The following is a 15,281-nucleotide window of genomic DNA, read 5'->3' on the forward strand; positions in this document are numbered from 1 at the left end:
GGGCTAAATTGGGTCGCTCTAGTAGTTGTTTTCTTTGTTGCGACCTTATCTTTTGTTGCAGGGCTTGCGCCCTTCTGTTTAGGGGTAGTTTGGGGAGGATCAAGTTGATTTTTGCTTCGTGTGCTAACCGGAAATGCTTCTTGATCTTCTTCTTGTGGGAGGATGAAATCCCACATTCCTTGTAGTTCCACAACTTCTTCATCATCGGTCTGCCCTTCAGTGGTATTCTCTTCTTCTTCTTCTTCTTCAGATTCGACGTTTGAGACAGCATTGGGTGGTTTCACCTCCATGGGAGGATTTCTTTTAAAAGATCTGTAGGGCTTTTTTGAAGAAGTTTCTGCTACTTGTTTTCTTATGTCAATCATCTCATTGGACATGGCCTTTAACACTTTTTGTAATCCTTCCATATCGAAAGGATCTTTCATTTGCTTCTTCTTGGTGTCTTCTTTGAAAGAGATTTTCTTAGATTTGCGTTCTTCTATTGCAGATCTCTTTTCTAGGGCAACTACGCGCTTTTCTACTGCTAACGCCTCAGTCAAGTTTTCAACTAAGGTCGTCTTGTTTGCCCTATCTACGAAGATAGCCAAGTTTGATGGTAAGGCCGTGATGTACCATTCACATCTTACTTCCTCGCTGGGTTGAGAAGTAGCGGGAATTTTGTTGAGGATCTTATTGAACCGTAAATTGAAATCTTTAATGGGTTCTCTAGCCTCAGCTTTAAGATTAGATAGGTCATTGATCAATGTCGCTGTTGATCTGTCATCGCCAAACTTGGTGAGGAATTGACTTTGAAAAATGTCCCAACTTGTGATGGACCCGGAAGGTAACGAAAAGTACCATGACCCGGTTGTTCCTTGCATTGTATAAGGAAAAAGCCGGACGACAGCATCCTCGTTGGTAACTCCGTTGAGATTTACAGAAAGCATGAAATTATTGATATGCTCTTCAGCTAGCATGCCTGTTTCTGGATTGAATTTAGGTAGCCACTTCTCTGGATGGGCTGGTATTGGGCTCAGGGGTGGAGGCATTAAAACCGCCCCAGGATTGTTCCATGGAGACTGGGCCATCGTTGAGCCGCTAGTTAATGAAAGTGCAGAAGATGGTCCCTGATGCTGAGAAGATGAAGATATTATGATCTTTGATGATTGAAGAGGAAGGGTCGTGGAAGGGATGAGTGATTTGGGATGAGGATGTGGGTGGTTGACTTCGCGGTGAGGGGGTTGAAATGGACGAAGTAGATGAAAGAGCCTCACGGTCAGACTGGGGATGAGCAGGATTGTACTGCAAAGTCACGCTGCTGTGAGATTTATCAGACCTCTGAGAAAAAATAGAGAATCCCTGGAGTTTACGAATCAAAGTTTGATTTCAGGGGGTTCAATGATAAGTTGGTCTGATATATTAGGGTAGGTAGCAGCGGTGGATACTCGAGCGACTTCTAACTCCGGGTTTAACCGTACTGGAGAAGTCGGGGGAGTTGATGAGGGTGATTTACTCTCAGAATGGTATTTAGATTTTGACTTAGTTGCCATTCATAGTTCGTGCCCTCCTTCTAGTGCCAAATATGTTGAGGGCCCTAAAATCAGGTCAACAACAAGGGGGATACCCACCCGGTCCGGAACCTGGTTGGCGGCTCCTTGCCCGTTTGGTATATCGGGTCCGACTGGGGATAATGGGACCAGCTTCCCAATCTAAAGGATGTGTGTGTGTGTGTGTAGATTTTGATGATGCTAATCTAGAGGTAATTTTAAGCTAATTTAATTCTAAACTCTAAACTGACTCTATGCTACTGTAATCTAACAAAAACAGCACATCTAATCTATACTAACCCAGGGTAGAATTCTTTCATCATGCGATCTAAAAAGATTTCATACAATAACTGGTAATAAAGATCATTCAGCTATCATAAGAATATACATCAATTAAGATAAACCATTCTGCATAAAAAGTTAGGCAAAACAGTTGTGAACAGCATATCGCATGATAAGTTATTCATATGTCAAGCACAAATAAATGACTCCACCGTACAAAAGTGCCAAATGGTAACCCACACATTCATACATTAACATGTAAACAACTCAGCTGTATATCACTCTAAGAATATAAGCAGAAATTAATCAAGAGATAAAAGTACCATTTATGACTGATTTCACTCACAAACTTCGAGCAATAACGATTTATCTCTACTTGCTTCTAACATCTACTAAGAGTACAGAAGTGCAACATCAGTAGCAGACATTAAAATGCAAACATAAATAAATCCCGATCCATCCATTCATCAAAAACCCCCTCCGAGGGTGCAAAAGTGCATGTTCTGAGGACAAGTTTTTTGACAAATTTCCGGACCCTTCTCCAAATGCCATGAGAAGGGTTAAATACTACTAACTAACTAATCTTAATTACACAAATTTAGGAAATGGCTTCAAATGACCGCCCTTTTACTAAAACAAATTTATTTCTAAAAATTGAATCTAATTTCTAACCGTTTCTGTATCTGCTCCTTAGTGCTGTAAGCAATGCAAGGTTCGCCTGGAAAGAGTCGGCTGGTTGTCTTTTTCTTTTGCTCGAGCGATAAAAGTAGAAATAACAAAAGCTGGCACCTCTTTCTGACAAACTAGAAGATATTTTTGAAAATCTTCCTCTGGCTGAGTGTATTTGCTGTGTGTATACTTAGTATAACCTAGATTTCTTTCAAACTGATTGTGTTGTTGCTATTTCGGTTTCCGGCCGTGCGAATGACTCAATGAGTTAGGGATTTCGTTGCCTGAACAATCTTCCGTATTGAAAATTGCTTTCGTTCTTTGTTCCAGGCTTTTCTGGAGTGTCCTCCCTCTTTAGCGTTTTTCTTTTTGCTTTACCCAGTCTGAGCTTCAGGATCTTTTGCAAACATGCTGCTTTTGTGCACCTTTGACTCTTAGTCTTGGATAGTCTATTTTCATCAGTGTCTGTGGAGTGATACTCTGGAATCCGCGGCTCTGCTGCATGCGGCATCTATTTGCGAAGGCATCTCCTCTCTGTTCTTCAAGTATTGGCGCTTTCCCCTTTTCCTTAGATGTTTCCTGCATATAGATTTATATTAGTTGCTGCCTTACAGTTTACGCAAAGGAAAAGAGAAATGACGAAAAGATTGACATGAAAGCTTTAAGTTCTAATGAATGCATAATCATGACACTCATAATGACTTGACTCTTCGAAAAACGCAACACGATCATCTTTGGATACTCAGGCGTGCAATCATTAATTTCCCTTAAGGTGCGTGCTCAATTTTGGGTTTACAGATCATGCCGAAGAAACTTTGCGATGAGTGGTTTCTGCGATTCGCATCGCAGCAATTAATAGTCTCATTCGTCGCAGATCGCAAATCGCAAGATCGCAGATCGCAAATCACAAGATCGCATTTTTCATTTGATCACTGTGCGCTGCTTATGCGACGTTGCGATACGCGACGTCGCATATCGACCATCGGCGATTCCTTAGGTTTTCTTTAAGGGCGCTTTCAAAATATGCGATGCGATGCATGTCGCATCGCTTCATTGCAACTTATTTATGCGCATAGGAAAACTCTTCACTCTCTCTTTGCGATGCGATATAGCTTTTAGGGAGTTAAATACAAAAATTTTGATGAAAATATTTTTGGGATTTTTTGTTAAGGGTCCCCCTTTGCTTGATTTTATTGCTAATACCAAACAAAGAGGGGGGTTGTTGGTGACCACAACAGAACCTAAGAGTGAAAAATGTATTTTTGTTGGATATTCTGAAGATGTCAAAGGATATAGACTTATTCCACTTAAGTCCAAGAATGTTATCATTAGAAGAGATGTAAAGTTTGCTGAAAATATATCGGCCTACGAGCCTAGTTCGGCGGATGTGCCACCTCTCCCTATCTCTTCTACTTTTGAAAATATTTCTTCTTCAGATGATGAAAGCGAGGATGAAAATCCTCCCCCACCTTCTCAGGATCCTCCTCAGCTTCCAAAATGGGTCCGTGCTACTCGGGATGCAGCAGGTGATCTTGCCAGTGATCCTACAAATCAGCGATGTACACGTTCTCAGTTTGATAGAGCCTCTTCTTTACTGGCTCAAGCTTCAGCGAATTATGATCCTGACACCTTTGCAGAAGCTTCAAGCCATCCAGATTGGGACGCAGCTATGAATGAAGAATATCATTCATTATTGGAAAATGATACGTGAGATCTTGTTCCTCTACCAAAGGGACGAAAACTTGTTAGATGCAAATGGGTTTACAGAACCAAGTATGGACCAGATGGGAACGTTGATAAACATAAAGCTCGTCTTGTTGCTAAGATTTTTTCACAAGTTGAAGGCATTGACTATACTAAAACCTTCTCCCCTGTTTCCAAAATGAACTCTATCCACCTTGTTCTTTCCCTTGCTGCCTCTTTCAAATGGGAAGTCCATCAGATTGATGTTAAATCTGCCTTCTTGCATGTGGACTTGCATGAAGAAATCTATATGGAACAACCTATTGGCTTTATACAAATAGACTCCAGCCTTGTATGTCGGCTTAAGAAATCCCTTTATGGTCTCAAGCAAGCTCCTCGGGCTTGGTATGCCAAAATGGATAGCTTTCTTTTAGAATCTGGCTTTTCTAGGTGTCATTCTGACAATACTATCTACACCAAGAAAGTGGGCAAGTCTCTTATTGTTCTTGTTCTTTATGTTGATGATCTTATCCTCACTGGTAGTGATCCCAACCTTATCAACCATGTGAAATCCAGCCTTAAAAATAAGTTTGAAATGACAGACTTAGGACACTTGCATTATTTTCTTGGTCTTCAAGTCTCACAATCCAAGGAAGGTATTTCCCTTTCCCAGTCCAAGTATGCCTGTGATCTTCTACGCCATTTTCACATGGAAGACTGTAAGCCAGCCCCTTCTCCCTTTCAATCTGGAGCCAAACTTTCAGTCACTTGTAATTCCCTTGAACTTGATGCTACCTTATACCGTCAACTTGTAGGAAAACTTTTATATCTAACCCATACTCATCCTGACCTTTCCTTTGCTGTTGGCCTTGTTTCTCGGTTTATGAAAAACCCACATGAAAGTCATTGTAAAGCAGCTAAAAGAATACTTCATTATGTTTGAGGTACAGTTCAGTTTGGGATTCATTACAGTGCCAAAGCATCTCCTCTATTGGTTGGTTTCACTGATTCCAATTGGGCTGGTGACCCTAATGATCGAAAGTCTACTGCAGGTTATGTGTTCACTCTTGGTTTAGGACCTATTACATGGGCTTGCAAGAAACAAGGTGCCATTTCTCTTTCTTCAGCAGAAGTAGAGTATCGTGGTGCCGTAGAAGCTAGTAAGGAAGCCTTGTGGCTTCGTCAGATCCTGTCAGAGTTTGGCTTTCAGCAACAGCATCCGACTACACTTTGGTGTGATAATCAAAGTGCCATTCAACTATGCAAAGATCCAGTCCAACATCAGCACAGCAAACACATTGAATTGCACATGCACTTCATCGGAAAGCTCATTCACGACCATGTTCTTGAAGTGCAATATTGTTCAACAGATGATCAAGTTGCAGACATCTTTACAAAGGCTCTCACAGAGGTGAAGTTTACTAAAATTCGATTTATGGTTGGAGTTCTGGAAGTTGTCACTAAGGGGGGATAGGCTCTAGTGCCTCCTTCCTTCTCCTGTTGTGTCATATTTGTACATCCTTCAATCCTATCCCAAGTTTTTCTTAAGGGGGGATGTTAGGATATTCTGACACATAGGAAGTAGTTAAGTATAACTTGGTCTAGTATAGAGTTAGGTAAAGTGTGTTTCTTTACTATGTACTTTTTGTAACTTACAATCCAATAGTTCATTCTCTCCTCAGTATTACCAACACTTGATCCATGGCTTAACACCTGATTGGTCCATGATCTCTATTTAAAGAGCATGGAGGGTCATTTGTAGGGTAATCGTTCATGAGAGAAGCTTATGTAAATTCCTACATTGCGTTATGTTTACATTCATGTATTTTAATGCCTTGTTGATTGATTGAATAGAGTAATTGAATTATGCTACGTAGATGTTGTGGATCATTGGCTTGTTTTAGTTGAATGTGTAGGTTCTAATTATAGCACTCAGAGCTACGATTGGAGATTACAAGCAAGGATAAAAGTAAAGCTTGCAAAAAATTCTAAGTAGGCTTCTTTCCATTCTTCAATTTCTCTAAGGAAAACTCTATATTCTTTGTCTTTTGTTGTTCTAAACCAGTCCACTAGATCTAGGGTAATTACTTTTATCCGCAATCATAAATTCTGGATAACAAATGTGTATGTCCCTCCTTGCTCATTGTCTTGTATCAGATATGTCCAGGTATTAGTCCTCAAATATTCCCTTGGAAAGTGGCCTAAGCAGGTCTAAATCTACCCTTTAACTTTGCCTTTAGATTGTGGTCTAACTAGGCCTTAATTATGCCCCTTAATTGTAGCCCAAACAAACCTTAAGTTGTCATTTCTCTGCAACCCAAACAAGCCTTATGTTTTCCATTTAACTATAGCCTAAATAGGCCTAACCTTGGCCCTTTAGCTACAACCAAAAATGCCTTACCTCGTCCCTTAATTATGGCTTATATAGGTCTTACTACTGCGGCCTAAACAAGCCTCACCTCAGCTCTTAACTATGACCTAAGAAGACCTTACTTTTTCCCTTAATTGAAACCCAAACTTGACCTTAGACTATGGCCTAGACATGACCAGATAATATCAGAATATGGCCTCGATAACCCTCAGTAAATCAATTTAGCCTAGCGAGTCACCACAAAAGTAAAATACAAAGTAAACACCAAGAAACAATGATTTCCCTTAGCACTGCTTCAGATATTCAACACTATCCACAACCTTAGAAATTTCAGAGCAATGTTCATGTTCTTTACTTCTCAAGAATTATATCCTCAAGGGATCATAACTACCCTATTTATACATTTGCAAGGGGAGACAAGAGGGCGGGGCGGGGGGGGGGGAGAGGGGGAAATTGGGTGTGACCTACCTATTTGAACAAACACCAATAATATTTAGGGTTGACCTTACCTTAAAAATATAATTCTATAAATTGAAATTTATGGAGTTGACCCATCCCATTCAAGAAGTTAAGTTTGAAGTTTTAAAAAAACTAACCTCTAATAGATGGAGCCGACTTCAAATAGTTTTGGTTGTGAATGGGGCAAGCCTTACCAACCTAGAAACTAACGAATTCCTTCGAATGGAAGCTTGATATAGCCACTTCTTAAACACAATATTTTTAATGGAAACCAAACAAATCTGTGGGAATTTGACCTAGACAATGCGGTCCAATTTATTTGAGGTGGTATATCTCTCCAACCGAGAGGAGCTACATGGTGTGCCAGCTACCGATAGAAATGGCATGACAAGTACTATTAGATGGTGATGGTCTAGTATGCATTTTCACATTCATTTTCCATAACAAGAGTGGGGAAAGTGGGGCTGCCTCAGGAGTTGACATCAATGAAAACCAAATTTTAATAATCATGGTCATGTAGCTTTACAGACATTTGTGACTTCAATCAATGATATCTCTCAAACTAGGAAGCCAAATAAAATTTCGTAAAGATCCCATTTGATCTGATGGGAATCCTTTAAAATGAGTGATCATGCACCCTCTAAAGTTCTTTGTATAGGTTGTGGCATTGGCATGAAGTTCATTAAATATTGTGTCCTTGCATTCTATCCATTATTATGCTTTTATGATAGCCATAGCACCATGGAGAAGCTAAGAAATGGTTGAAATGAGGTCATTCGAGCTTATATGTAAGTGCATGGCCAAGAAAATGGACTCCAAAAGTACCAAAAGTAGGTTGGATACTATTGCAAAACTTTGAAACTGAAATATGCTTCAAACCCTTGTTCCCATGGAATCATAATTTGCTCTGATACCACTAATCCAAATCTTGAGGGCTAACATCAAGGAGCTATGAATGTTAAGAGAGGAGGAGAGAAAACATATATATCTTCCATGAAACTAATCACAAGAGCATTGATAAAAATGCAGGAACTGAATACACCACAGAAATATGAAGAGAGAGAGCGAGAATTGGAGAAGAAGAATTCCATTAAGAAGAAACATTACATGCAATGATGCCAATTTTGGGACATCTCCTTCCCGGCCTTCACTCTCTTCCTATTACCTTCCTATACTGTGTCTTATTAATGAATCTAACTTTGGTTAGGTTTGAACCCATCAGTTACATATTGATTAAGTTCCCTTCTACATCAAATTATGACTTTATGACTTATACATCTGAACTTATCTTATAAGCCCCCCTCACTCGGATGGAGACCACATGGAACCCAATATGGTTATATAACATTGACTAAACTCTTTTGTAATAACCATAAGACAATTTTCTTTCAACAACCGTCTACACCATCACAAGTAAAGAGAAATTTAGCTTTTGAGGATAACCATTCTAACAACAAGGATATTGCCTTCAAAAACATGCATTGAATGAAGATAAGTATCATCAATAACTAGTGTTCTAACCTTTTTCGGTGTTCAATTTACTTGAAAAGAAGCCATTGAACTTAGAAATCAATAATACATAATATTTGAACATGCTAGAGTTTCTAAAGGGTGGACATCATTAAATCTTTATGGTCGTACCAATGAATTATCATTTAGACACCCTTTTAATGGTCATAAGCTCAATTATAAACTTATACAATTTTGAGTATGGAGACAATAACTAGTTTTTTTGCATTAAAGATAAAATGTTTGTTACCTTAACAAAGTACAAGAAAACATTTCCATTCATTTCTCTTGAGCCCATATAGCCCTTGGTGTTGTAACCAATGGATCTAATTCCAATTGTAGCATACCCAATCACCATGTATACTAGTAAAGTGGTGGGGTACTTAAAAAAAAAAAACCTCTTTATCTTAATATTTAACTTTGATACTAATTTGTAACATATCTCCATATCAACGACCAAATATAAGGTTCCCTAGTCTAAAATTTCATGAATGGTAATGGTATGTAAATCAAAGTTCCTTAATATAAACCATTTACAGAAATATAATAATACAGTTTGCCACACTAGTTAACTAGATTACAAGTAAATTATAAACTAGCATTTAAAATTTCATTTGCATGTAAAATTTATAGGATTATAACACTTATAAACCAATGCCATTCCAAATCATAACAAGTGTATTTATTTAATTCATATATCAAATCCATCTTTGAAGTTCATTAAATAGACTCACTTCAACAATTGCACATAATCTACTAATTATAAGGATTATTCACTCTCAAGGATTGCCAACAGTTATTATAAAACATCATCTACAGCAAATATGAAGCAACTGTTAGGTTTGTAGCAACTGCTAAGAGGATATGTAGCAATGGATACAAATATAATAAACAACCTAAATCTATGAAATTACAATATGGGTACTTGAGTGTTTTGACGATTGTATCCATATTAATATATGGTTTATATATACCAAAATTTACATTCACCCAAATCACATATTTTGATTTATAGACAAACCAACATCTACAAGCATTTCATAGCAACACCCGAATGCATCTATAAAAAAATTTATAGGTTTAATAAATAGCTTATATCTATTAAAGTACAATCTCAATACTTGATATTTTTGGTGGATGTCTCCATTTGAATATAGTGTTGCTATCTACCAAAAATCACAACAATGCATATCACAGTTTTCAAGATACATTAATAAATCATTTTATGCCTAGTTTTATATGTTTTCCTAACAATTCAAGAAACATCTTTTGCCAAAGCTATAGAAAATTTATCAAATTGGACCCTTGTTAGAGAGATGAGAAAGGAATGTATTTTACAATAAAAGATCAAGATAACAAATTATTCTATGCCTGATTTTATATGTTTTTCCAACAATTCAAGACTCAAGTTTTGCCAAAGCTATAGAAAATCTATCAAATTGCACCCTTGTTAAAGAGATGAGAAAGGCATGTATTTTACAATAAAATATCCTTCCAACTCATTCAAAAGGGTCCATGCTAAAAATTATCCATTTAAACACTGAGAAAATGTCTAGGGAACATAACATCCACCTAGAGGAAAAATATTCCAAATTTTAAAGTTTCAATGAAAACACTGTGAATAGCCTAGTGGGTAAATTAATGATATTCATATTTGCACAATACCTGTTTTGAATGAAAATGGGTTTCTATTTTTCAAAGTAGTTAGAAAATATCATTTTTCCCAATACATAGACACTTAAAAATAACTACTTACGAAACAAACACCCAAATCAAACCACTCTTTCACATAGTTATGTGTGCCCAATTGTTACAATGTATGAGCCTACCTATGCTTTTCTACACAACTTGTAAAATAAATGTTTCTTAACAGTGGTTATTTGTTCATTATCATCAATAGAATTTTTGTAACAAATTTGGATAATAATGAAGTTATTGTACTTGTCCTTCTACAATGTTAAAGAGTCATAAGAAAAAAATAGAGAAGGTACCTTTCCCTTTTCTAAAATCTATATGTTAATCAACTAATTGAGATGAAGAGATTTTTCACCCAATTTTAGGCTCTGTGGTATTTAATTCTTTTGTAATAAGTCATTCCCTAGCCAAGCCATGATATCATTAGGGCAAAGAGATATTACAAGAACAATTAAGGGAAAAAAAAATTCCCAAGTGAGTTTCACAACCAAGCATATTATTTTAAATATTTTAAAAGATGAATCAACTCTTTGACACCAACAATACCTACACATACAACACAAGGAGATATTTTTTCTTTTCTTAGTAGTCCTTTAGAAGTATTCTCCCTCTACTACTCTTTAGTATGTTCATAGAATGGTTTAGACTAATGTCCTTAAAATCCAACGAAGATCTCATTTTTTTCCACTATTGAGTTTACTACAAATGGAGCCTCTATATGACACCCACAATACCTACACATACAACAGAAGGAGCTTTTCTTTCTTTTCTCCACAGTCCCTGAGAAGCATTCTCCCTCTAGTTATTTTTAGCATGTGCGAAGAAATGTCTAAGAAGATAACTACTAAGCTCCACCAAGAAAATCTTCTTGGCCATCCACACTGCAAGCTTATTTCTTGGGAACTCTCCTCCATCTCCCATTTGATTTCTTTTCCATAAATGAATGAATAAATAATTAAAAAAATACAATAAGTCTTTCTCCTAATTCAAAAGTAGGTTTCAATAAGGTAGGGAGCAAGTCTTCACGAACATACAAAGCATGTTTATAAGAATATGGAAGATGATGGCTAGAGTTTAGGTAAGGGTTTCATCCAATCTTAAAAATTCAAAAGTTTGTCTCTGGAGGATATTGAACAAATGTAAAGGTTAATAAAATGTTTAATAGAAAAGTAACATAGCATTTTAACCATGTATGATTCCCTTAGACCCCTTCATATTTCCCTACTTGTGTTATTTTAGGAGCTTATGCCTTAGTCAACTTCATCATTTTATTAATTCTGCCAAATAAAAATATTTACAATGTTTAGAATGTTCAAACCACTATGGCATATCTACCTCATAGTGTTAAATAAAACATGGTAATAAAATATTCATACTTGATATAAAACATTTCAACATCATTAATTACAAAATGTTCAATAGAACTAAATCTAGATATTACATGTGCAAGGGAGTATAATTTTATTAATGTATTTAAATTTTCATTTTTTTTTTTAAGAATGGACTCCAGTGGCGCCCAAAATCATCAAATTCTTTAAATTTTATTTTAAAATGATTGGATTTTGTATTTTTTATGCAAATGTCTTTACCCATGTTTGAACTTGATGGTAAGACTTATACAACTTATTGTCTTATTGATTCTATTACCAAAAAATGATCCAGCCATAATGAACTAATTTGTTTTTAGATTTCTTCCTATTTATACATTTTTTTGAATCGTGATTAGTCTTGCCATGATGAAGACAAAGATAGAGATCAAAACATTGATTCTCTATGTGACCAACTCTATGGCAATGGTGGAACTTAACAATCTGATGTTGAAATACAATAAATGAAATGGAATCTTATTGAAAGAATCTTGCACTTTGGAAGTAGATTGGTTTGAAATAGTTTAGAATATGAACAATAACTTCTTTATCACTTCTGAGTCCTATTTTTCATTTCTTTCCAAGCTTTGATTATAGCCTTGGAAAGAAGATTTTTGTATATGTGAAAGTTGATTTATTGCATGATGTTACTCAATTATAGCATAGAAAGATATAACATTCTTAGTTACAATTCCAAACATTGAAGAATAAATAGTGACAAAATCCTTAGGATATATAGTTTGTTAGCCTCGTAACTAAAAAAGAATGAGGTGGTGGTACTCTCCAATCTAAGGTTCACCAACACACTAGGACCTCGTTGTGTGCATAATTGAAAAGTTATTGTCGGTAAACTCTTGAAACTTAGGTTCATATATAAGTTCATATTCATTTGAATCTTTATCTGTAGTTGGACACAATATATAATGTGCTAGCTATTATTTAGAATCTCGAATTTGAAGTTGATAGACATCAAATTTGAATAAGAAATTGTGATCAAAACTAGTTCAAAATGTTGTAGAAGTTGTTAGTTCTTGAATTGCAGTTCATCAAGTTGAAGTTCTAATTGAGTATAAAGAAGTTCAACTTTGATTTTCAAAGTTTGTAAACAAGTTACAACAAATTGAAGGGTTCCTTTTTATTATGATTGTGGTGTCTTCAGTAGTAAGTATTAGAGCATCTAGTGTCTCTAATAATTCTTGCATTCGAGCTATTTGAAACATTTAATGAGGTCTCCTTGTGTAGGGAGATCTTGATATAATATTCTTAATTAAAAATGCGTGATTGATCAACAAATTAGATGGATGTTTGAAAATACACCATTTGACAATAAAACAAGACTATTTTTCATTTAGAATCAAGAATTGGAGGTGTTGAGTTCAACTGAGCATGCACCATGCACCTAACAATTATAATTTGGTTCAACTTAATTTTTATTTGATTCTTACAAAAAACTGTTATAGCTACCAAATTATGAATTTATGTTGAGTATTGGGATTTATATAAATGTAGATTTATCATTGAATGTTGATGTTATTGATAACTTGGCTGCTTGGATATGCTTTGTGGGCATTTGATTAAGTTCTCCTGCCTTTTTACTCAAAGTGTGTATGGTTGCATCACAAATTACAACTATGATTTCAATATGTCAAAATAAAACTCAAAGTAACGATTGAGCTTTTAAGAATCACACGTAAACACTAAGTGTACCTAAGACCCCCTTATTTTGATTTCAGGATAGCTATAAGATGATTACCACCGAAAATTGACATTTTTATTGGTTTTAGTCATTCTTCTTTTCAATGAGTGATTCTTTAGAGTTTTTATTATAGGTTTTATCCCTATACAATTAATTTTTGCAAATATATTCTTGGTAAAATAGAAAATATACAATGCCAAATACACATATTAACACAATGATTTACCCTAGAAACTCAAACAATGAAAAAAATTTTTCTTTTTTCATTTATATTATATATATATATATATATATATATATATATATATATATATATATATATATATATATATATATATATATATATATATATATATATATATATATATATATATATATATATATATATATATATCCCATGGAATCCATAAATTCTCAATCCATTTACCCTAGATTAGAATACAACTACAGTTCCTTAATAGAAACTACAAAACCACGGGATAAACCACCTTGTGCCACAAAATCACTAAAAGCGAAAACTATGCTAAAAACCACTAAAAACAAATGCAAAAAACCAACTTTTTTTTTTTTTTTGTCACGGACGCTACCCCCCTAACCCTTGTTCAAGATGGGTTTCACCCCCACTGTGCCTGGTGCAACATACAATGTGTGGGAGTAGTCATTAAATAATATACCACATACCTGCCATTCTCCAACTTGTTTTCTTTACATATATGAGTACATGAATAACAATCTAATGCAATAATTCCCATTGTTTCTCTATACCAAGAGAACTTCTCAGTGCACAATTCTTCAAAGTGTTCCGCTTTCCAGTAGCACCTTCTTGTCTTCAATCATATCTCTCACAAAATAATATTGAACATGAACATACTTTGTCTTAGAATGATAATCTAGGTTCTTTGCTAGAAATATTGCACTATTACTATCAAAATATATCCTTACAGCTTGTTGTACCAACCCAACATCTGAACACAATTTTCGTAGCCATATTGCTTCCTTGCTTACATGAGTGGTTACCATGTATTCAATTTTTTTAGTTGAGAGTTCCACTATAGATTTTCTTTTTCTCATCCAACTAATTTCTCCTTCAAATAGGTTAAACGGGTACTCACTTGTAGATCTCTTGCGGTCTAGATCTCCAACACAATCTCCATCAAAAAATAAATGTATGTCTAACACTTTGTCCAATCCTAGTCTAGTCTTCCTTGGTAGCACAAACCATAACTATTAACACCACACAAATACCTGAAAACCATATATTTTGTTGTCCAATGCTGCTTCCCTAGCTTTGACATATACCTACTTAATACTCCCATTGCATGTGCAATGTCTGGTGTAGTACAAACCATTACATATATCAAAATTCCAACTGCATTGGCATATGGAATATGGGAAATGTCCTCTTCTTGTTTCTTCAAACATTGATATGTAGATAACTTACATCTAGGGGAATAGGAGCCTTTATGATTTACATTCTTGCATATTAAACCTATGCAATATTGTATCAACTCGATCTCTTCTAATTTCTATCCCTAAAATGAAATTTGGAGCACCAAGATTGATTCAGATTTTATGAAGGAACAAAATGAAATACAAATATAAACAAAAACACATAGATACAACAAAAATAGAACTTCAATTCATTAATAACAAAAAACTAAAAATTGTTTACATGCAGAATGGAAATAAACTAGCTCAAGCGTGGTAGCTGTTATCAACCCAAGAAACTCTCCTAGGTTGTATATCAGAAATGCTCGGGAACATTACAAACTCAACAAAAATGTTGGAAAATGGTGGGTGAATGAAAGAAATGCTGCATATTCAAGCCAGATAACCACTTCTACTGTGCTTGACCCCAGACATGGGTGAACACCCCCAGACTACAAGGCTTTAGACCACCAATTACTCACAGTTTGAGGATAAGGTGATAATGGAGAAGACTGACCACACCAGCAGATGCACAGGATCCTGTGATGGTTGGCTGCAACTAGTTAAAAGGTCTGTAAATCTATTTTCTAATACAC

Source organism: Pinus tabuliformis, chromosome 6 (assembly GCF_031772625.1).
Source record: "Pinus tabuliformis cultivar Carrire ecotype Pingquan chromosome 6, CPIR1, whole genome shotgun sequence".
Classification (NCBI taxonomy): Eukaryota; Viridiplantae; Streptophyta; class Pinopsida; order Pinales; family Pinaceae; genus Pinus; species Pinus tabuliformis.